Raw genomic sequence first — 22409 nt, 5'->3', positions numbered from 1 at the left:
GTTCCGCTGGAGTGAAGCCATTTGAATTAAGCATTATATTTTATTCATAAAGTGAAATTCATTATAGTACATTATTTCTTGTTTTTTTTTTAATCAATAAATCATATTATTTGGAACGTGTCTCTTTAACTCAAGAAATATTGAAAGACATGTGACAGAACTGTTTGGTTCTAGAAATATAGACCTAAATAGGACGCAATCCCTGACATTGGGAAACTCACCTTCTAATAAGATAATTGGACAATTCATTTATTCTGTAAATATTGTTTAAGTACTTATGACACACTCTTTGCTTGACTCTGGGTACTCAGTAATAATCAAGAGGTTTGTGTTCTTGTGCAGATTACAATCCAATGATAGAGCAAGAAAACAAATTATTAAGCAATGTGATAAAATGTGAGAAAGCAACAACCCTTATCATCCAGGGGCTGATCTTGCTATTGCTACAGGTTGGCCTACTACTCACAGCTAGATCTTAGTGTTCTCCTGTTTAATATAAACAATTTCACATAACATCAACATCTGACAAGACCATTCTATGACTATGATAGATCAGGACAAAAACAAGACCACTTCATACCATATCTGAACACAGGCAAAGCATGAACATTGTCCAAGCCACAAAATATCAAACATGCCCCTATCTAGACTATTGTTACCAATCACAACTTTGACCTTAAGTTAGTCTTTCCTTCTTCTAAATTAAGATACCAGTCACAGAATTATCCCCATTTCCTGATAGTATCCAATTCAGAGCAAAGTCCCTCTTCCTTAAACCCTCCCCCAAGTCACCTAACAAGCACAAATCCTATAAGTCCTTTCTAACACCTTGTTATTGAGATGTCCATGGCTCCCATGAAATACATTCTCCCTCACTGTAATGAGTAATAAATTCAACTTCTTCAACTACAGGTGTGTTCCTGGTGGTCTTTGGCTGGAGGACACTGACAGATGCTAAACTTTAAGGTGGCAATACTATTATCTGTGTTGCTCAATCCCCCCTCCCACTTTTTTTCCCTTTCTCTAGGGGCATTTATAGGGACATGAAGAATATGAAAATAGATGATTCTTGGAGACTTAAACAAAAAGGTAGAAATTGTTTTCTCCATTCATTCGTTCATGTGCTATCTTGATCTAAAAACAATAAAAGAAAATGATACAATTTAGCAGATTCAGAAGTACAGACTACAGGACAGCTCCCTAAGAGCCTGCTTATAAAACCACTACTCTGAACAAACAAACACCTAAAGAAAATGGAATCCCAAGGTGGGATGAGGGCACTCCCAGTGACACTGATGTTTAACAGGACATCCCACCTCCCACAGCTGAGATTCCTGCCACCCTTTCCTCAACCAGGAATGATATATTACTTGCTGTAAAGTTCTACCTGATTCTGTTATCATAAGTTTCTTCTTTCCTTAGCTGGAAACTCTTCATTCTCATCCTCATCCTCATCCTTGACCTTGACTTGGTAGCAAGCTCAATCCGGTCTCAGGATCTAGGAAAAAAAGTCTTCATTTTTTCCTTAGCTTGAAGAACTTAAGAAACTCTAGTTCAATCTTCATGTAGATCCAAATCAAGACACTCTTGATCTAACCTTGTGATTTTCAAGTGGAGCAGTACTGTCCCCATAAACAAAACAAAAAACAAACAAGCAAGTTGCTGTTGAGTTGATTCTGACTCATAGTGATCCTACAGAACAGAGCAGAACTGCCCCATAGGGTTTCCAAGGAGAGCCTGGTGGATTCGAACTGCTGACCTTTGGTTAGCAGCCATAGCTCTCTCTTAACCACTACGCCACCAGGGTTTCCACTGTCATTTAAAATACGGGGGGACTTGATTTTGCTTGTCATAATGATTGGAGTGGTACTACTATCATTCAGTGGGCTAAGGCCCTGCAACGCACTGGGAAGTGAAGAAATGCCTCAACCAAAGTGCCTCTAGTGCTCCCAGTGACAACAGTGCACACATAGATGTCAAAGACCTATAGCATCCAACCTCCTGCTTCTCCCCATCCCCACATCAGAATCACTAATCAGTCATGGCACATTCCCACTGAGCAATATGCGGCTTCAAAATCTTTCTCAACATAGCAATCAAGGCAGCCCCTGCCAATGAGATTTGTCATGGAAGAGAAAACCAATTTGCCATTCCTGTCCTCACTTTTTTCTTTTGAAGATTTAGGAAACTTCATGACTCCTAAGATGGTCTCCACCTGGCATCTGAATTCCTATTCAATTTCCTATGCTTGTAGTCATACCTTGATCATCTGACTGATCTCCAGGTCCTCCTAAGACAGCGGTCCCACCAGGGATGTGAGCCCTGTGGCTGTGACCCTGTACCATCTCAACAGGTCTCCTTAAATGTAAAAACCTGCCATCATTTCCTGTCTGAGCAATGCTTGCTCTTAGAGTGAGTAAACTACACCATCTAGTAGGAAAACCTTATGTAGCATGTTGAGCATTCTTAGAAAAATAGTACCCTCTGCTTTTCACCTCCACTATTGGTCAGTTGCTATGAGTCGGAATGGACTCAACAGCAATGGGTTTGGGTTTTTTTTTTTTTTTTGGTTTATTGGTCAGTACTCTCCAGTTTTTGCAGAAAACTCAACTCCAAGTCACTGAAGAAATAAAAAGGGTTGGGGAGGAGAACTCTATGGTTTCTGTAAGGGGTTTGATTCTGGCATGGCTGCATTCAGAATCTCAAAAATGTTGCCAGAAATTTTGCTCTCCATCTCTCAGAGGAGTCCAATGTGTTCCTTTATGTTGTGTTCATTCTCAGGCAGGCTATCCCTAACTCATGTCTATGCAGGTGGTAGTCCTTGGCAGCTCTAGAGTTATAATTTCAATAGAAGAGAGAGCTTTCCTTTCCCAACACTTTTACAAAGGGTTCAAGGATTTTTGTACCAGTTTGGATAAGAGGACCATCCAGGAACCAGTTGTTACAACTGTAAGCACGCTCAGCTCACATTGAAATGGGCTGAATTACAGAGCACTGCAGTTGCTCAGGGTAGGTCAGCCCTACTACATGGATTAGAAGAATCAAGAATTATTTCCCATAGGAACATTGAGGCATTATTGCCAGAAAGGGGAATGAAAGCAGGCCCAGTGTAAACGGCAAATGCTTCCATACTATCCTCTCTGGATGTCATCTTTCTCTTTCCCTAGGTTAAGGCTATCCCTAAGCCTGCTCTAAGCAAAATCTCCTGCTATTGTGAGTCCCTGGGTGGTGCAAACCGTTAAGATCTGGACTACAAGCCAAGAGGTTGTCAGTTCAAATCACCCAGAGGCTCCTCAGAAGACAGGCATGGTGATCTGTTTCTGAAAGATCACAGTATTAAAAACCCTGTGAAGAAGTTCTACTCTGCACACAGGGGGTTGCAATGAGTTGGAACCAACTCAATGGTAACAACAACAACTGCACTTAACCATTTTGCCTATTAGTATCATAATAGCCTATCATGCTCCCAAGAGAAGAAACACTTTACTGTCAAGGTAGAAAGCAAGGAAACGTTACCCAGATATTCCAGCTGTCAGGGGGACATCCTCTAATAAACAAACAAAATGACTTGACCTTCCATTTCACAAGCCATGGTAAGTCTGGTGTTCCCCAATTTCTGAGGATCCCAGGGCATCATGTTCTCATGGTTGCTACTTGCACCGTATCCCTAATTTTGCAGAATTCTCAATCAGTCCTTAATCTCACTTTCTGATATTTCTGCCTCATCCCTTACCACTGTGGCACATGTTATATTTTACCCATCTCCCTTCCTCCCTCAAGCACTTTAAAGGCTTTTCGGGGTAGCAAATTTTCCTGAATGTTTGGAGTAACAGCGGAAATTCCACCCAGAGGCACCATGGACTCAAGGATATTCTGACAACCAGCCAAACATTTCCCCAAATCAATATGCAACTGTAGTTCACAGATATGGGAAACTGAATAATTTCTTAAGTGATTAAGCATCTTTTAACCACTGAAGCATAGAAATGAGGACAAAATCACACCAATGTTATTTTGTGTTAAGGAACAGACTGGGACTCAGAATTCCTTCCTTCTCACCCCCCACACCCACTTTTTCTCTGGGGTCATGGGCTTTAAAAACACATGACTGGTCTGGTAGCAGTCATCTTTTTTCATCATGTAAATGGAGTCTGTAAGAGAGATGATGAAACCAGCATTTAATGAATGTCAGAGACCAGCAGATGGCAGAGATGGAGAGGGAGACTCCTGATATTGCTTGACTCCATGGATACAGCTGTACTTGAATTGAGACTCACTTTAACCAAAAATTGTGCCCATTCTAAAGAAAGGTGATCCAACAGAATGCGGAAATCATTGAACGATATCATTAATATCACACACAAGTAAAATTTTGCTGAAGATCATTCAAAAATGGTTGCAGCAGTACATCAACATGGAACTGCCAGAAATTCAAGCCAGATTCAGAAGAGGACGTGGAACCAGGGATATCATTGCTGATGTCAGATGGATCTTGGCTGAAAGTAGAAAATACAAGAAAGACGTTTATCTGTGTTTTCTTGACTACGCAAAGACATTCAACTGTGTGGATCATAACAAATTATGGATAACATTGCAAAGAATGGGAATTCCAGATCATTTAATTGTGCTCACATGGAACCTCTACATAGACGTAGTTGTATGAACAGAACAAGGGAATACCAGGTAGTTTAAATCAGGAAAGGTGTGAGTCAGGGTTTATCCTTTCACCATACTTACTCAATCTGTATACTGAGCAAATAATCCGAGAAGCTGGACTATATGAAGAAGAACTCGGCATCAGGATTGGAGGAAGACTCATTAACAACCTGCAAAATGCAGATGACAGAACTGCCTTGCTGAAAGTGAAGAGGACTTGAAGCACTTACTGATGAAGATCAGAGACCACAGCCTTCAGTATGGATTACACCTCAACATAAAGAAAACAAAAATCCTCACAGCTGGACTAACAAGCTACACAATGATAAACACAGAAAACATTGAAGTTGTCAAGGATTTCGTTTTACTTGGATCCACAACCAACGGCCATGGAAACAGCAGTCAAGAAATCAAATGACATACAGCATTGGGCAAATCTGCTACGGAAGACGTCTTTAAGGTGTTAAAAAATAAAGATGTCACTTTGAGGACTAACGTGCACCTGACCCAAGCCATGGTATTTTAAATAGCCTCATGTGCATGGGAAAGCTGGACAATGAATAAGGAAGACCGAAGAAGAATTAATGCTTTGAATTGCAGTGTTAACAAAGAATACTGAATATACCATGGACTGCCAGAAGAACGAACAAACCTGTCTTGGAAGAAGTACAGCCAGAATGCTCCTTGGAAGAGAGTATGGCAAGACTTCGTCCCACGTACTTTGGACATGTTATCGGTAGGGACCAGTCCCTGGAGAAGGACATCATGTTTGGTAAAGTAGCAGGTCAGTGAAAAAGAGGAAGACCCTCAACGAGATGGATTGACACAGTGGCTGCAACAATGGGTTCAAACATAGCAATGATTGTGAGGATGGCGCAGGACCAGGCAGTGTTTCGTTCCGTTGTACATAAGGTAGCTATGAGTCAGAACTGACTCAACGGCACCTAACAACGACAATAACTAACCAAAAACCAAATCAGTTGCCGCCATGTCAACTCTGACTAATGGCAACCCCTTGTGTGTCAGAGTAGAATTGCACTCCATAGATTTTTCAGTGATTGGTTTTTCAAAAGTAGATAATCAGGCCTTTCTTCCAGGTGCCTCTGGGTGGATTTCAACCACCAAACCTTTTTGTTAGTAGAGGTTTGTGTTACCCAGAGACTTGGTGATTTACCCTAGATCCTCCTAATTGTATGAACCTACATATTTCTTGTTTGGCTTAACCTAGGTTTCCATTGGATTTTTGTCGTTTTTAACTGAAGGAATCCTGACATGTTTCTGATGCTGCGTTAGTCCATTATCTTCCTCTAGAAGAAGGAAAGAGTAGGTTCTCCTTCACTTATTGCACCAGGGAATATCGTTAGTTTTTAAATTTGTATTTACTCTTACAATTTTACAATAATTCCCTACAATTTACTAGCTGTGAAATCTCTGGCAAAATACGTCTATTAACCTGTAAATATTTAATCTCTGCTCACTTATAGAGGAGTGCCTGGGTGGTGCAAGCAGTTAAGTGCTCAGCTACTAACCAAACAAGATTTCCTCCTCCAGAGGTAAAGGACATTCAGAGGTACCTTGGAAGAAAGGTCTGGTGATCTACTTCTGAAATGTCACAGCCATTGACAGTCCTATGGGGCAGAGTTCTATTCTGACATGGGGTTACCATGAGTTGGAATTGACTCAAGAGCAACTGTTTTGGATTTTGGTTAGTTATTGTTGTTGTTAGGTGCCATTGAGTCAGTTCTGACTCCTAGAGACTCTATGTACTATAGAATGAAACACTACTCAGTCCTGCAGGGCCCTCACGATTGTTGTTATGCTTGAGCCCATTGTTGCAGCCACTGTTTCAATTCATCTCCTTGAGAGACTTCCTCTTTTTCGATGACCCTCTAGTTTACCAAGCATGATGTCCTTCTCCAGGGACTGGTCCCTCCTGACAACACGTCCAAAGTATGTGAGATGAAGTCTTGCCACTCTTGCTTCTAATGAGCATTCTGGCTGTACTTCTTTCAAGACAGATTTGTTTGTGCTTCTGGGAGTCCATGGTATATTCAATATTCTTCACCAACACCATAATTCAAAGGCACCAATTTTTGTTCAGTCTTCTTTATTCATTGTCCAGCTTTCCCATGCATATTTGGCAATTGAAAACACCATGGCTTGCATCAGGTGCACCTTAGTCCTTAAAGTGATATCTTCGCTTTTTAACACCGTAAAGAGATCTTTTGTAGCAGATTTGCCCAATGCTGTATGTTGATTTCTTGACTGCAGCTTCCATGGGTGTTGAATGAGGATTCAGGTAAAATGAAATCCTTTTTTTTTTACTCACCTGTAAAACAAAGTTATGGATTCTTAACCTCACAGGTTTCATAAGAATTAAATGCGATGATATATTTAAAATCATTGATAGAGTGACATCATGACTAAAAGAATGCAAAAGCAAGAGCAAAACAATAAGAACTAGAATTAGAGAGGGAAAGGCTAGAGGCAGGATGATGGCACAGGATGAAACAATGGAGACGTAATGACCTAGAAGCCTATGGGGGGTGGAGGAGGAAGCAAGTTCTGACTTAGGAAATAATATTGGAGTCATTATTCCCTGTCCTTGAGCGTAGAGAATGCGACCCAGCTGGAGCTGGACTCACAAGGACACATCAACTGGGCCCTGAGATATAAAGACAATAGCTAGGACAATCTTGGAAAATATCTTTTAGGGAAACTTTCACATAAGCCAATCAAATAGAACATGAAAGACTTTCCACTGTTAGCACTTAGGGAATAGAAAATTTCTTGTACCAGTGAAGACCCTCCTGACCAAAACCTGTACCAATGATTGTTAAGACAATTCAAAATGCAGGATCACAGTTTCTAGTCAATCTGTGAAAAGGTGAACTTGCAGTGGTTTTGCCTATTTGTAATGTTAATATATACTGATGATTCTATAACGTTCCTTGAACTCAGGCAGACATGGCTGTGGCAGCAGGCTTGTCCATTTTCCCACTCTGGTCTACTCTGTAATATTCCCTGGACTCTGGCAGACATGGCTCTAGCAGCATGCTTGCCCGTTTCCATCTTTTGCCTTTTTGAATACATGCCCAATAAAACTTACTTTTTGCTTTACTAAATTTTGTGATGTTTTTCTCTACAACAGTTCCAAAGAGGGTGTTTACAATTATTTCAAGTGTAGCTGCATGGAGTGCCTCCCTGTGTGAGTGCTTCTCTATCTATGTGCCTTTCCTCTGTATTGCTGGGCATCCTAGCACTCCACTCCACATACTGAAATATTCTTTGTATATGATGTCTCCCTGGCAGCCTGGGGAGTCTCTGAGAGCACAGACTGTTTTCTAGTCATCTCTGCAGCCCTGGTGCCTAACATATTCCCACGTCTCATACAATGCTTCAGGAAATGGTGGCTGACTTGAAGGGGTTATGATTATTAGAGATCTTAGCATTTCAAACTACTTTCTTTTCTAAAAAGCAACATCTCTACTCCCTTTCCTCAAAAGATCAGGCTAAAAAATCTGGAACAGAAGCAGTGAGAGGGAAACCACAATAAGCATGTTAAGTTTCCTAAGTTTCACCTTTTTCACTTTCTTGTCACATAACCTTGATCTTGTGCAGTTTGGTTCAAATTAAAAAACATGAAAAGCAAATGCCTTGTTGCTTGAGCAGAGCTCATGTTTTAAAAGCCTCTGATGGCAGTATTTTATTTTATTTTTTGGTCTAATCTATCACCTTGTGTTTCATTTTGACACTGCAATTCTCTATGCACATATCCACATACAACATCCTTCCATAAGATTAACTTAAGTAACTTGGGAAAATTTAGGATGCTTTGAAGGTGAACTGAAGAAATATTATCTACTAAGAATTCAGTGCTTGCAACTTCAACTCTCTGGAAGCAGCTAAGAAGCAGGAAGGATAAGAAGCTTTGAGCAATCAAATAATAACAGCTAATCTTTGTGGAGTGTTTACGGCATGCCACGCACGTTCTAAGTTACTACAAATATTACCTCACAAAAAATAAATGAGGCTGTGTGGTAGATTAAAGATGGCCACAGATTCCTTGCTGCTCTTTCATTTAAGAGGTGGCGTCTTATTCTCCTCCCCCTGAATCTGGGCTGGCTTAGTGGCTTGCTTTAGTAACAGAATATGATGAAAGTAACTTCTGGGACTTCAGAGGTTAGGTCATAAGAAGCCCTTGCAGCTTCCTCCTGTACTTCTTGAAAGAGATCACTCTCTGCACCTGTGTCTCTAGATGCTCCCTTTGAGAACCCATATGGCATACTGTGAGAAACCCAAACCAGAGGGAGAGGCCATGTGTAGGCTCTCTGATGGATAGCTCCAACTGAGCCCCTAGAGGACACATACCCATAAAACCCATTACTATCTGGAAGATTTGGACTCATAGTGACCCTACAGGACAGAGTAGAAGTGCCCCCATAAGGTTTTCAAGGCTGTAATCTTTCAAAGAACAGACTGACACATCTTTCTCTTGCTGAGTGGCTGATGGGTTTGAACTGCTGACCTTTTGGTTAACAGCTGAGCACTTAACCACTGCACCACCAGGGCTCCTCCCTAGAGGGCAGCCAGCCTCAACTGCCAACAGCATAGCACCCATTGAGCCTGTAGATGCTTGTAGCCCCAGTCTACATCTGACTGCAAATGCATAGGAGACCCCAAGTTAGAACTGCTCAGCTGAGCTCAATCAACCTACAGCATCAGGACAGATGACAGACTGTTGTTTTAACCACTAAGTTTTGGGGGATTTGTTATGTAGCAATAGATAGCAAAAACTGAGTGCTGGAAGATGAACCCCCCTAGGTTGGAAGGCATTCAAAATGCACAATAGCCACAATGATGGACTCGAGCACGCTCTTAAAGCAGAGAAATTGAGGCCCAAACTGACAGATTGCTCTGAGTGCACAGGGAAATTCATAGAGGTCACTGACCATTGTGGAATGCAGTAAAAAAAAGAAATAATGTGGAGACACATAGATCATGAAGTCGCACAGATTCCCCCACCCTTTTTTTTTTTTTGGGCACAGAAGTTGTGCTGAAGAGTACCCTTTGTATGACGAAGAATTTGATTTTACCAAAAAGTAGTCTTTGCCCTTGTTTTTTGAGAAGACAATTTTAAACCTTTGGAATTTCCAGAGCAGTTGAGGTGCTTTTATTATTTAAAACCTCTGGGCTATACTTGAGGATGTGGCAAATGAATGGGGGGCTGGCTAGGCCCAAGATCACATAGTAACCTGATTCCAGCTGATCTCAGAAAAAGGGGAGGGGGCATGATTCAATCAATCATGTTAAGACTCGCCAATGGTTAATTTTCTAGTCTGTCTCTTCCTTTCCTCCTTATAAGGGTGGTGTTATAAACTTCATTAGAACTGCCTCACTTTGGGCCCCCCTGATTTTCTGAAAGAGGTAGCCCTGTGTGCAAACAGATTAACTGCTATATACTTTAATAAACTCTCTATACTTTCTTTGTCCTTTGATTTTTTTTTTTAACAACAATGATTGTGAAGATGGCACAGGACTAGGCAATGTTTTGTTCTGTCGTACATGGGGCCGCCATGAATCAGAGCCAACGCCAGGGCAACTAACATCAGCCTATTTTAGTTACATGTTTGTAAGGGCAAGAATATGGGATTTGGAGGTGGGGCCAAGATGGCAGAGTAGTCAGAGGCTTCCAGTGGTCCCTCTTACAACAAAGACCCAGAAAACCAAGTGAATCAATTATATCTGACAACCTAGGAGCCCTGAACATCAAGGGCAAAGTTGAGGAATTGGACTGAGTGGAAAGGGAGGGAGAGACGGTTCGGAAGCACTGAGGAGTTGCCAGACCTGATCCAGTGAGAGCCTGAGCCCTTCAGGCCAGATCAGCTCATGGTGCACGGTGAGGCAGGCAAGTAGCAGCGCTCAGGAAGTGTTTACCAAACCGGGACAGACCAAGCAGCAGAGAGTCTACTCAGCCATCCAAAACCAGTGAGAAGCAGCCCTCAATTAGTGAAAGATAAGTACTTGCGTCTGGCCTACCACGCGGATCAAAAATGCTCCCCTTTGGGAAAAACTCTCTCCAGTTTACCTCCCCAGTCCCTGCTCTGCACTGGGACCGGGGCAGCTTCAGTGATTGCCAACTCCCCTGGGCCAAAAGTAGGACCCATCACACACCCTGAGCCATTCTCCTGGCCTTGGAGAGGGAAAAATTAACAAACGCAGAAGAAATACTCTGCCGGCTCCCCTAAGCCAGGAACTTAGGGTAGGCACAGCTCCTTTCTCTAGGCACAGGCATAAGGAGTCCATGGACTTTGAGTGCCTTTCCCCGCAGGGACTTATGTGGGCCCATTTCAACAGTATAGGCCCTCATTACCACAGTACGACAGGGTATATACCTGAAGTCTAAGTTGAACTGTTTCAGGTGTAAAGTGGCAGGTTTGTGATATTTTATACTACTCTGTCCATTAAGCAGGGTCTTCACCTACCACATCTGGGGCCTAAGGACTGGTGGCTCCACCCATGCCACCTAGCCACCTGCGACAGGGGCCCAAGAATAAGTGATGCCCCCAAGTCCTTACAGCCAACAGCACTGGGTCCTCATAGAGTGGCTGCAAAACTCACCCACCTACACGCTCTAGGGAACAGGGACACACTTTCCTCCCAGACACTCGGGTGCAGCCGTCGACTCCTGCCTTGCTCAGCATGTGACCCCCTGCTGCAGCCAGATGCCTGTGCATACACCAATCACCCATGCCTGTCTAGAACTGTAGGTGAGAGCCTGTACCACACACTTGGTGGCCAACTACCTGGACACCTGGGCTGAAGCCCTATAGGAGGAGTGGGCAGACTCCTGGGCTCACATACTTAGAGGCAGGTCTGGCCACCTCGTGGCAGGACATTGGAGGTTTGGGGGCACTGGTGATCAGGAAAACTCACAAAAGCAGCTTATTTGTGCATATTAAAACAAAACAAAACAAGAAGCCAGGACACAGTAAGCAAACATAAAATAAAGATAATAACTTATTGATGGCTTGGAGACAACACTAAATATCAAATCACATAAACAGGCAGACCATGATGGCTTCAACAAGCTCCCAAAATAAAGAATCTAGAAATTTTCTGGAGGTAGAGAATTTCTTGGAATTACAGGAGGCAGAAAACAAAAGATTAATATAAAGAACTCTTCAGATCAGGAAGGAGATCAGGCAAAATGCAGTCCAAGCAATAGAGGAACTTAAGAATATTAGAGAAGAGCATAATGACAAATTTAACGGGCTGCAAGAATCCACAGAGAGACAGCAATCAGAAATCCAGAAGATTAACAATAAAATTTCAGAATTAGACAACTCAATAGAAAGTCATAGGAGCAGAACTGAAGCAATGGAAGTCAGAATCAGCAAGACTGAAGATAAAGCACTTGACACCAACTTATTTGAGGAAAAATCAGATAAAAGGATTTAAAAAAATGAAGAAACGCTAAGAATTATGTGGGACTCTATCAAGAGGAATACCTATGAGTGATTGGACTATCAGAATGGGGTGGGGGTGGGGGTAACAAAAAATACAGAGATAATTGTTGAAGATTTGTTGGCAGAAAACTTCCCTGATATCATGAAAGATGAGAAGACATGTATTCAACATGCTCATCAAACCCCACGATAAGAGACACACCTTAGACATAAAGACACAAACTAAAACTCAAAGGATGGAAAACAATACATCAAGCAAACAACACTCAAAAAAGAGAAGGAGTGGCAATATTAATCTCTGACAAAATAGACTTTAAGGTAAAATCCACCACAAAGGATAAGGAAGGACACTATACAACGATTAAAGGCTCAATACACCAGGAGGACATAACTATAATAAATATTTACGCACCCAACGACAGGGCTCCAAAATACATAAAACAAACTCTAACAGCATTGAAAGGAGAGATAGAAAGCTCCACAATAATAGTAGGAGACTTCAACACACCACTTTCAGTGAGGGACAGAACACCCAGAAAGCAGCTCAATAAAGACACGGAAGAGCTAAATGCTACAATCAACCAACCTGATCCCTTGGACATAAACCAAACATTCCACCCAACAGGAGCCAAGTATACTTTCTTTTCCAATGCACATGGAATAGTCTCCAGAATAGACCACATATTAGGTCACAAAGCAAGCCTTAACTGAATCCAAAGCATCAAAACATTACAAAGTATCTATTCTGACCATAAAGCCATAAAAGTAGAAATCAGTAACAGAAAAAGCAAGAAAAAAAAATCAAACACATGGAAATTGAACAACACCTTGCTCAAAAACTACTGGGTTATAGAAGAAATCAAGGATGGAATAGAGAAATTCATAGAATCAAATAAGAATGAAAACACATCTTACCAGAACCTTTGGGACACAGCAAAAGCAGTGCTCAGAGGTCAGTTTATAGCAATAAATGCACACATCCAAAAAGAAGGAGGGGCTGATATGAAAACATTAACCCTACAACTGGAAAAAGTAGAAAGAGAGCAGCAAAAGAAGCCCTTGGGCGGAAGAAGAGAGGAAATAATAAGAATTAGAGCAGAGTTAAATGAAATAGAGAATAGAAAACCAACTGAAAGAGTTAACAAGACCAAAAGCTGGAACTTTGAAAAAATCAACAAAATTGATAAACCATCAGCCAAACTGACAAAAGAAAAACAGGAGAGGAAGCAAATAACCCGTATAAGAAATGAGGTGGGCGATATCACAACAGACCCAACTGAAATTAAAAGAATCATAACAGAATACTATGAAAAATTGCACTGTAACAAATTTGAAAACCTAGAGGAAATGGACAAATTTCTAGAAACTCACTAGCTACCTAAATTAACACAAACAGAGGTAGAACAACTAAATAAACCTATAACAAAAGAATACTTTGAAAAAGTAATTAACTCCCAACAAAAAAAGCCCTGGCCCAGATAGTTTCACTGGAGAATTCTATCAAACTTTCAGAGAAGAGTTAACACCACTGCTACTAAAGGTATTTCAGAGCACAGAAAAGGATGGAATACTCCTAAACTCATTCTATGAAGCCAGCATAACCTTAATACCAAAACCAGGTAAAGACACCAAAAAAAAAGAAAATTACAGACCAATATCCCTCATGAATATTGATGGAAAAATCCTCAACAAAATTCTAGCCAATAGAATTCAGCAACATATCAACAACAAAAAAAATTCATCATGATCAAATGGGATTTATACCAGGTATACAGGGATGGTTCAACATTAGAAAAACAATCAATGTAATCCACCACCTTAATAAAACAAAAGACAAGAACCACATGATCTTATCAATCAATGCAGAAAAGGGATTTGACAAAGTCCAACACCCATTCATGATAAAAAAAATCTCAACAAAATAGGAATAAAAGGGAAATTCCTTATCATAATGAAAGGCAATTTATACAAGCCAACAGCCAACATCATCCTAAATGGAAAGAGTCTGGAAGCATTTCCCTCAAGAACGGGAACCAGATAAGGACGCCCTTTATCACCACTCTTCTTGTGCTGGAGGTCCTAGCCAGAGCAATTAGGCAAGAAAAAGAAATAAAGGGCATCGAAATTGGTAGGGAAGAAGTAAAAGTGTTTTTATTTGCAGATGATATGATCTTATACACAGAAAATCCCAAAGAATCCACAAGAAAACTACTGGAACTAATAGAAGATTTCAGCCAAGTATCAGGATACAAGATAAACATACAAAAATCATTTGGATTCCTCTACACCAACAAAGAGAACTTGGAAGAGGAAATCACCAAATCAATACCATTTACAATAGCCCCCAAGAAGACAAAATACTTAGGAATAAATCTTACCAGAGATGTAAAAGACCTATACAACAAAAACTATAGGGCATTACTGCAAGAAACCTAAAGAGACCTCCAAAAGTGAAAAAACATACCTTGCTCATGGATACGAAGACTCAACACTGTGAAGATGTCAATTCTATCCAAAGTGATCTACAGATACAATGCAATCCCGATCCAAATTCCAACAGGATTTTTTAATGAGATGGAGAAACAAATCACCCACTTCATTTGCAAAAGGAAGTGGTCCTGGATAAGTAAAGCATTACTTAAGAAAAAGAACAAAGCGGGAGGCCTCACACTACCTGATTTTAGAACCTATTATACCACCATGATAGTTAAAACAGCCTGGTACTAGTACAACAACAGATACATAGACCAATGGAACAGAATTGAGAATCCAGCCTTAAATTCATCCACGTATGAGTAGCTGATATTTGACAAAGCCTAAAGTCCATTAATTGGGGAAAAGACAGTCTCTTTAACGAATGGTGCTTGTATAACTGGATATCCATCTGCAAAAAACTGAAACAAGACCCATACCTCACACCATGCACAAAAACTAACTCAAAATGGATGAAAGATCTAAATATAAAATAGAAAATGATGAAGATCATGGAAGAAAAAATAGGGACAATGCTAGAAGCCCTAGTACACGGAATAAACAGAATACGAACCATAAGTAACAATGCACCAACACCAGAAAAGAAACCAGATAACTGGGAGCTCCTAAAAATCAAACACTTATGCTCATCAAAAGACTTCACCAAAAGAGTAAAAAGACAACCTACAGACTAGGAAAAAATTTTTGGCTACAGCTAATCCGATCAGCGTCTAATCTCTAAAAGCTACAAGATACTGCAAAACCTCAGCAACAAAAAGACAACACAATTTAAAAATGGGCAAAGGATATGAACAGGCACTTTGCCAAAGAAGACATTCAGGCAGCTAACAGACCCATGAGGAAATGCTCACGATCATTAGCCATTAAAGAAATGCAAATCAAAACTACAATGAGATACCATCTCATCCCAACAAGGCTAGCATTAATCCAAAGAACACAAAATAATAAATGTTGGAGAGGTTTTGGAGAGACTGGAACACTTATACACTGTTTGTGGGAATGTAAAATGGTACAACTACTTTGGAAATTGATTTGGCGCTTCCTTAAAAAGCTAGAAATAGAAGTACCATACGATCCAGCAATCCCGCTCCTTGGAATATATCCCAGAGAAATAAGAGCCATCACACGAATATATGCACACCCATGTTCACTGCAGTACTGTTCACAATAGCAAAAAGATGGAAACAACCTCGGTGCACATCAACAGACGAATAGAGAACCAAATTACGGTATATTCACACAATGGAATACTATATAATAATAAAGAACAATAATGAATACAAGAAACATAACATGGAGGAATCTGGAAGACATTATGCTGAGTGAATTTAGTCAGTCACAAAAGGGCAAATATTGTATAAGACCAGTATTATAAGAAGTCAAGGAAAGGTTTAAACACAGAAGAAAACATTCTTTGACGGTTATGAGGGTGGGGAGGGAGGGAAAGGGGTATTCGCTAACTAGACCGTAGACAACAATTATCTTAGGTGAAAGGAAGGACAGCACACTCTACAGGGCAAGTCAGCACAACCGGACTAAACCAAAGCTAAGAAGTCTCCTGAGTACAATCGAATACTTCGAGGGACAGAGTAGCAGGGTCAGAGGTCTGGGGACCATGCTTTCAGGGGACATCTAGGTCAACTGGCTTAACAAAGTTTATTAAGAAAATGTTCTGCATCCTACTTTAGTGAGTGGTGTCTGGGGTCTTGAATGCTAGTGAGCCGCCATCTAAGATGCATCACTTGGTCCCAACCCACCTGGAGTAAAGGAGAATGAAGAACACCAAAGTCACAAGGAAAGTATTAGCCCAAGAGACAGAAAGGGCCACATAAACCAGAGATTCCACCACCCTGAGACAAGGAGAACTAGATGGTGCCCAGCTACCACCAATGACCGCCCTGACAGGGAACACAACAGAGAGTCCCTGTTGGAGCAGCAGAAAAGTGGGGTGCAGAACTCAAATTCTAGTAGAAAGACCTGACTTAGTGGTCTGAGACTGGAGGAACCCCAGAAAGCACGGCCCCCGGACTCTCTGTCAACCCAACACTGAAACCATTCCTGAGGCCAACTCTTCAGTCAAAGAATAGACTGGACTATGGGGCATAAAATGATACTTCTGAAGAGTGTGCTTCTTAGCTCAAGTAGATACATGAGACTAAATAGGCAGCTCCTGTCTGGAGGTGAGGCAAGAAGGCAGACAGGGTCAGGAGCTGGCTGAATGGACAGGGGAATCGGGCGGAAAGGAGGAACGGGCTGTCACAGTACAGGGAAGGCAATTAGAGTCATATAACAACGTATGTATAAATTTTTGTATGAGAGACTAACTTGAATTGTAAACTTCCACTTAAAGTACAATAAAATTAAAAAAAAAAATCCGGATTTGGAAGGTGAAAAACCTGGGTTTGCGTCTAGTTGTGTGACGTGCAAATCACTGATCCTGTCTTAAGTTATTCCCTTATCTATAAACAAAAAAAGATTAAGGTGATTCCTGCCCAAGTGACTGAGTTGTAAGGAGACAGCGATGTGAAAACCGGTTGGAAACTGTAAAATACTGTTAATTACGTACAGACAATGCCATAAAAGTATAGAAAGACTGACTTAACATTAACATCTTTAACTGCCTCCTCCCCCCCGCCCCGAAAAAAAAGGAGTTTTCTGTTTGTTTGTAGTCGAACGAATTCTGGAAAAGTTTCTACTGGAACCCATTCATTTTGCAAATGAGAAACATGATGCCCAAAGGTTAATCCAAGGCCAGAGAGCAACAAACCTGCAGAGGATCAAACCAGAGTCCCCGACTGGTAACAGTGGCGTCAGACTCATAACGCTTTCGCCCAACGCTATCGCGTGAAAGAAGGACTAGCTCCAGGCAACTCCACTCTAAACATGGCCGCCGTGGCAAGACGCTCTGATTCCACACTCAACATGGGCACAGGGTGCGGGGCCCAACCCCGGATGACAAGATTACGGAAATGCCCTATCGGCGGCGGAAGCGGAAGCGTGGCGGCGGTGGGGGCCGCGGGAAGTGTCTGTCGGGTTTCTCCCTCCCTCGCAACCACAATAACAGACGGAGGGCCGGCGTAGGTGAGGCAGGGTTCTGGGGCCGGGAGGTGGGCAGCAGAACTCAGGGTGCGTGCGCCGGGGTGGAGACAACAGATGGGAGCTCCGTGGCGCCCGGCCGCCTGGGCCCTCAGTCTCGGGGCCCCTTCGGGCCTAGCGTTCCCGGGAGAGCAGGGGTCCGGTTTGTGGTTCCCGGCCTTCTAGGCCCTAGCTGCGGGGTCTGCTATCTTTTATGAACTAAAGATTCCAGCATATAGAACCCCGTCTGGTCCTCGATTTCCTCAACGAACTGTGTTTCGACTGAACAACATCTGGGGCTACCTCCCACACCAAATGTCACGAATTCCATGATTTTAGTGTTAAATCAGTGTTTAAGTCAGTAAATTGAAAAATTCCTGTTAGCGTACTGAGGGGCTATCCCTAGTCAGGATGCAGTTAGTCCATCTTTGAGAGGCTGCCAGGCCTGGGGATCAGGAGCCCCGAGTTTTAGTCATACCTCATCCACAGACTATGTAACCTTGCCCCAGGCCCATTATTCTCTCTGTTCGACAGTTTGCTTGTCTGTCAAATGAAGGTTGGATATCTCTGATACCCCTGCCAGCTCTGAGAACCTGATTCTCATCTTCCGTTTCAGGGACTCTTTCGTTAGAGACAGACCTGAAAAGCATATTCTTTCTGAACCCTGCATAGCCAGGAGTTGACCAATAAGAGATGTCTGCAGTCTTTCTTTCCAGACACCAAAACCGGCTGAGGGCCACTGGGCATTTTGCAAGGTTCCTGTGCAGTGGAAGGTTCTCTCCTGAAGACTTGGTTTTATAAGCTTAAACCAGCAATGTAAAACGCACCTAAGTGGAAAACAGGAGACCTTGGTTTGAGACCTTGGTTTTTGTCCTAACACTGCTGTTAACTAGCTGATTCACTTTAGTCACATCCCTTCCTCTCTAAAGATTTGAGACTTCTCATTTGTTAAAAGAGGGTGTTGGATTAGATCACAAGTTCTTAACCCCCCTGTTATTCCCCTAGCACAACTGAAGGATAAAATAATGGCTTTATAAGACCATGATTTTCTGGGGGAGGAAAAAGGTGAGGTGTGGAGGGTACATATTATATAGGCATATAGTTTGAAAAAGCTGTGCTTGTGATTTGTAACTCAGTTTTGAGACTTACTGGATTAGATGATCTCTAAGGCTCTTCGCTCTCTTTAAATTTGTGATGCTGTGATTCTAATGTCCTCTTGGGGTGAAGATTATAGACTTATTTCTATGTTTGTTTAAATGACTGTGTGTCCAGAGGTACACACTTTATCATTAGTTAAAAAAAAAAAATGATACTAAGGGATACTGTAGGAGAAAAAGGAAAAACTGGATTTCAGGAAGTTAAGGTAATAGTGAAATAAAACTGTATTTAAACAGGTTGGACACCTGAATCCTTGCCTCAGCATTGGTACTTCCCGACTGTGATACTGGGCAAGCCTACTTACCTCTCTGAGTCTCACTTTCCTTATTTGTAATAGGAGAGGTTGAACTGGATGATTTCTTAGGTCTTTTTTTTAACCACTATAATTTTCTTTTTGGGTTTGTTTCCATATGAGCAACTTGATGGATGTGGTGTGGTATTTCTTCAGGCAAAAAAGGCTCATCAGGGAGCTCGAAAAAGGGGGTGAGCCCTGGTGGTGCAGTGGTTCAGAACTTGGCTGCTAACCAAAAGATTTGGTTTGCTAACCAAAAGATGGGGCAGTTCTGCTCTGTCCTTTAGGGTTGCTATGAGTCAGAATCCACTCAATGGCAATGGGTTTGGTTGTGGTCAGGAGAAAATTTTATAGAAGACTTAACTTTTAAGCTAGATTTTTGAAGACAGATTAGTAGTTTTTTGTGTAAGAAAGTGAAGAGAAACACATTGCAGAGGTAATAGCTTATTAAGAATGAAAGATCAGTATATGTTTGGGGGAACTGTGAGAATGTTGGTACAGCTGGAGTGAGTGTCCTGAGGGCAAATGGTAAGGATGGAAAGGTGAGATTAGAAAAGTGGCTTGAGACTTGATTGGAAAGATTTTAAACCCTCTAAAAATCAGGATTCCTTGTAGACTAATTTTTTTTTTTTTTAATTAAGAAACACATAGACAATCTAAAAATTTCAAACAATGGAGAATATGAGGTGAAAAATAAAAATCCCTTTCCCACTTTCCTAAATCTGTGTTTTCACGTTTCAAACACCACTGTTAATGTTTTGTCATGTATCCTTCCAAAAATGTTCTGTGCAAACACAATCATGCATTTATTTGTCCTTTTTCTTTTATCCAAATATCATACTTTAGACATATTCTACATCTTTCTTTTTTCACTTATATGCAATCATAGATAACTTTGGCTTTAGTGTGGCATATAAAACCAAAAGCAAACCCGTTGCTGTCAAGTCGATTCCGACTCATAGTGACCCTATAGGACAGAGTAGAGCTGCCCTGTAGGGTTTCCAAGGACCGGCTGGTGAATTTGAACTGTTGGCCTTTTGGTTAGCAGCCTGAGCTCTTAACCACAGCGCCACCAGGGCTCCAGCGTGGAATATGGTATACCAAAAAAAACCCTGCTGCTGTGGAGTCAATTCTGACTCATAGTGACCCTATAGGACAAAGTAGAACTGCCGCGTAGGGTTTCCAAGGCTGTAATCTTCTCAGAAGCAGACTGTCACGTCTTTCTCCTGTGGAGTGTGGTATAGTATTTATTAAATGCTTCTTGCAGGCCTACTGTGTTCTACGCTTTGTCTTAGGCCCTGGGAATACAGTGGTGGACATCATTTAGAAAGTCATTGCAGCAGTCCAAATGAGAGTTGATAGAGGCTTGAAAGTACAAATGGATGCAAGAGCAGTATTGTGGTAAAATTGATACAAATAGCCAATCACATGACTGGGAAATGAGCGATCAGTATATTGAGGACGGGTTCAAGGTTTCTAGTTTGGGAATTTGGTAAATCACAATAGGGAAAATAGGAGTGTGTGTATGTTTTGGTGCAGGGTGATTGTGGAGAGAGATCAGTTTAGACATAATATTTTTGAAAGATGGTCAAAATATTGATGTGAAGATTTCTGAGGAAATAAGGACCAGCCCAGGAGAGGTAGGAGCTGGAGGTAGAAATCCATGTTTTTAATGTATTTGTAGTAGCTGAAGTCTTAGGAATGGGTACGGTTGCCCAGAGAGAAGGATGTTTGAAGGTGAATTGGCAAAGGAGACTGAAGAGTGGTCATGGAGTAGTGAAAAGGACCAAGAGAATGTCACCTTGAGAACCAAAGACTAAGAGGGTTCCAAAGCAGGTACGAGTCAAAGGATGAGAAGATTCCAAAGGAGTGGTCAGCAGTGGCCGATGCTACAAACGGGTCAGGCAGGAGGAGCACTGAAAAGAGGTGATTGGATTTGGTGACTAGGAGGTCAAAATAACCTTAGAGCAGTTCCAGAAACTATCAAGATGGAAAGATTCATTGATGTTGGTGGGGAGGGGGCAGTGGTGGTGAGTAAATAGGAAAAAGTGAGCAGTGATGTAATGAGAAGCAGGTGAGTGTATCACTTTTTTGTAAAATATATATGCACATTAATGAGGAACAAGTATAAACTTTTCAAGAGATCTGTTGGCCAAAATGTTGCGGACACATATAAGTAAGCTTCTAAGAAGCCAAAATAGATGTCACAAATTCAGTACACTATAGCTTATGCACCTACTCTTTGCAGAATTCTTTAGGCCCATTCTAGGTGCCTGTTGATGCTAATCTACACACAATTGTAAAAACTTACTTCTCTGTTTTCGCAGGCCATAGCTGGTTACAAGCAGCAAATTAGGTATGTGTGGGGAAGGTTGGGGAGGGGTCTATGGAGTGCAGGAGGAGGTAGGCATGCTGAGAGTGGCAAGAAATAACATTACAACAAGAGAAGAAAAATCAGAACACGCACATGTACGTACAGGCATAAGAAACACTAAGATTCACTCAGCCTAGTCATTTGCTTCCATTCACTGCTTAAGCAAAGGAACCCAGGAATCTCATATACTTCAGTAGCCTCCGAGAGTAGGCACCACAGAATGTAATGCATATTCATATTGATAACCACAGGTCATCGAGTACGGGTTAAACTTTTCTTGAGGCAATTCTTTGTAAGAAAATAGAAGCATGGCATCCTTTTTAGAAAGTTTTAGTAGTAAAGGATTAGAATTGATGGTAGGGGGAGGAAGAAAAATTGATCCATAAAGGGGATTAAGAAATCCACTGATGTTAAACAGCAACTGTAGCATGATTAGATTTAAGCTCAGGACTAGAATTCTCTGAATTTGAGTCCAGGTAATTTTTCAGAAGTTTACCACTGATATTAATACGATGCTTAAAGGACACTGCTTTCACCTAGTTGCCTCTTTATCTTAACCTGGGTCATAGCTGTCGATTTTTCAGTATTCTTAGGCATGAATTGATGCATAGGTGCACAATACAGCAGCACCGTAAGATCATCCATTATATTCATTCAAGTCCGTTACTTTATAAAAAAGAAGGAAAATAGAAATAACCCAGCCGTCCTCTTTCAGCTCTTCTCCTGACCTAAAAGTTGCTGTAGTTAGCTCTTTTCAGTAGAATTTTGATGTCTTTTAATGATAAGATATCAAATAAAACCATTCTATCAATGGAGTGGATGCCTTTGAACAATATATTGTATTTTCAGAATTTCTTTATCATTAGTAGAAATAGCTTGGAGATTTTGGCAT

The 22409-nt window shown here is 41.3% G+C and overlaps 1 protein-coding gene across 7 annotated transcripts in view; it reads left to right on the top strand.

Annotated features, from left to right (window-relative positions):
• Nucleotides 1-17579: 17579 nt before the first annotated feature.
• Nucleotides 17580-22409, top strand: part of FBXO38 (F-box protein 38) — a 59317-nt gene continuing 54487 nt past the window's right edge. For 5 of the 7 annotated variants that reach the window (XM_023739166.1, XM_004384923.2, XM_023739165.1 and 2 more), the window contains exon 1: nt 17580-17699. The gene's annotated coding sequence lies outside the window, so the exon portion shown is untranslated. Of the gene's footprint in view, nt 17700-21470; nt 21500-22409 lie in introns of all 7 variants that reach the window. The other 2 variants (XM_023739163.1, XM_023739164.1) reach the window with 2 other exon arrangements.

The sequence above is a fragment of the Trichechus manatus genome, unplaced genomic scaffold (assembly GCF_000243295.1).
Source record: "Trichechus manatus latirostris isolate Lorelei unplaced genomic scaffold, TriManLat1.0 scaffold00130, whole genome shotgun sequence".
NCBI classification, from domain to species: Eukaryota; Metazoa; Chordata; class Mammalia; order Sirenia; family Trichechidae; genus Trichechus; species Trichechus manatus.
This window is presented reverse-complemented; position numbering and strand designations above follow the sequence as displayed.